The sequence below is a fragment of the Leucoraja erinacea genome, chromosome 3 (assembly GCF_028641065.1).
Source record: "Leucoraja erinacea ecotype New England chromosome 3, Leri_hhj_1, whole genome shotgun sequence".
Lineage (NCBI taxonomy): Eukaryota > Metazoa > Chordata > Chondrichthyes > Rajiformes > Rajidae > Leucoraja > Leucoraja erinaceus.
In genome coordinates this window covers 31,281,806-31,284,506 of record NC_073379.1, presented here as the reverse complement: position 1 = coordinate 31,284,506, position 2,701 = coordinate 31,281,806, and the positions used below count along the sequence as shown (strand labels likewise).

Genomic DNA, 2,701 nt, shown 5'->3' with positions numbered 1-2,701 from the left:
AGATGAGATTCATCGTCCTGTCTGACAGCCGAAAGCCGTGTAGTGGGTCTTTTAGACTCTACAAATCAATAAATCCATAGTCTTATGGCATGGATGACTGCCTCCAGTCACTGGATAAATCCATATATATATATATATATATATATATATATATTTTTTTTTTATTTCTATGTTCATTAGGGAACATGGTTGTAACACCATCCCCTGTATGACCGAATACCATGATTTTGAAGGTCAGTCGGGTACTCTGAGAATTCCAGATGCCGAGTGTAGTTGAATTTTCCCTAGTACCCCATTGATGGGGCCGAACGGGGGAAATACATCACCCTATGGCTTTGTTTACATAACAATGCGAAGCTAGTTTTAGAATTGTTTGGTTTAGGTAAGGACAAAATGCCCTTCTGGTGTATGTTGTACTGTGGTTATTGGGATGAGTAAATCCTATCAGATAACCCTGAATACTGCTGAGATTATATGAATCTGTAGTGATTATATACCATACATAACTGTAGTGTTGCAACCTCCCCTACCATCGTAGGTCCCTATTTTAACAGAAGAAAAAACCCCACCCACCTACCTCCATGGTTACCGGTGGTTGTGTTATTTCCTTGGTTTTTTGAAAAGGAGGTTCTGGTTTGATATCTCTTGTTCGGAGTTATGTGGGAGGTTGAGTCTTCCGCATCTTCCAGGGTAATATTGATTTCTGGCACTGCCACTGGTATGAGCCACATTTTTTATGGCCTTGCCTGTGGCTGGCATCATGCTCCAAAATAGGCCCTTGCGCTGGCCTTGATGAGCCCCAGTGTCTTGGCTTTGTCCACACACGGTTCTTTATTTGCAAATGGTAGCATATTTTGGGGTCCCAGTGCTGGCTGAATGGCCGCCTTCCACGTGTAGTTCAGGTCATATTGCATATTACTAAACAGAGCTGGTGCGTCTTGATGGTCTTTTGGTTACCTACGTTTAGTCCAGGGTGCGGGTGTATGCTACGATGCCTTCCATCAATCCCTTTAAGGTTCTGTGGATCTTAAGGTCCTGGTTCCTGATGTTCGTCCCCATCTGCTGCCAAATGCATTGGTTTACACTGGGCACCTGTAATGCCTCACCGTTGCCAGGTGGCAGATGTCTGGCCAGTGTCTGTAAATTTTCCTTGTTGGCGTTTGTGGCCAGACATATAGTAATACTATTGCCATCCTGGATCCAAGTCTACCCATGTTTGACTTGGTTAAAGTAATCAGCCACCATGTCCAGCAGAGTCCCTGCTGTGTTAGGATCATGGGATGCTGTATTACCAGGCTCTGGCCCATCAGGGTCCTGCCTACTCTTTTTTAGAGTTAGAGATCTCTAGGGTCCCGCACGGGGTACCCATGTGGGGCTTAACTGCTGCCCACTTGTCTTTTGTTCTGCGGACCCCTCTTGCAAGTCAACCCAGAACTGACCCACAGTGCTCCCCTCTGATGGGGTAGAAGCATTGTGCAGCCCTCAAAGAGGTACTGCTGTGGGTTTATCACGTTGGAGCAAGGCTCCATACACCGCTTCTTCCCGCTCCAGCCCTCTCGGGCGCTGGTTGCCGGCGGTTTTATGCAAAGTCGGACCCCCTGAGTCCACTACCTTGCTTGATTTGTGTCTAGCCTTACCGTTCGGCCGCCTGGATCTGGCCGGTGCGGGGCCGACATCGGGCACAGCTGATCCCACTATGGATGATCCAAGTGCCGCTGGCTGCTGCTGGCTGCCCGTTGTTCCACGGTCCTCCTTCTCCAGCTTTGTCCTTCCTTCCGTGGAGTGGATATGGCCGGTGTGGAGGATAACTGGCACAGCTGATTCCATCTATTTCTTTAACCTGGCTTCAACGCTCTCAGCACTCCTGGCTGCTCCTTTATCTTAGACCCCTGGGACCGACCCCCGTACTGACGGTACTGGCCCCTTGTGGTCGTTGCAGCCGGTCAACCCCACTCTAATGCCCTCAATTCTAGGCACTCTTACTTATAAGGTCCTTAGATAAGGGACATATAAGACATTAAACTGATAATAACAGCTACTATAGTTTTTATTTAATATATGGTCCCTAGATAAGGGACGTATCAGATATTAAACTGATAAGAACAGATACTACACTTGATCTTAGCCAAAAGGCCGAGAAGCGATTACTGTAACTAAAACCCCACTGGGACCGACCCTGGTACTCACATTACTGGTCCCTTGTGGTAGATTGCAGCCAGTCAACTGCACTGCAAAGTCCTTGGCCTCGGCGCTGGCCGTTACTGCTGCTGCTGAGAAATGAATTTTCTCACCGTGCTGGAGCGAAGTTGGGCACAGATGTTTTCCCCCTCCGGGAATCGATGTGCCCATGTTGCTCCTACCGCTGCCGGCTGCCGCTGCTGCTCCTGCCGCTGCCAGTGCTCCTGCCGCTGCCAGCACCTTACATGGACCCAGTCCATGTCTGCACCTAAAGGTAAGTGGAAGGAAACGCAGAGTCTCCTACCTGCTGTTCCCGACTTTTCATTCTCCGTTGTTCCCTGCGTGTCGGGTTTGAACCGCTCGGACCGACCCCGGTGTTTAAGGGGCTGGTCCTTCTCCGTTAATTTTAAAAGTGCCAGAGCCCTAATACAACCCACTGTTTTGTGGGTTGTTGGCTCTGTTTTTCCCTTCACCCCGTATGGGGTGAAGTTGGCACTCGCTCCCGTTCTGGGAGACAGTGGTG

At 49.1% G+C, this 2,701-nt stretch overlaps 1 pseudogene; it reads right to left on the bottom strand.

Annotated features, from left to right (window-relative positions):
• Positions 1-2,039: 2,039 nt before the first annotated feature.
• LOC129695937 (U2 spliceosomal RNA) lies at positions 2,040-2,145 on the bottom strand (annotated as a pseudogene).
• Between the last annotated feature and the right edge of the window lie 556 nt (positions 2,146-2,701).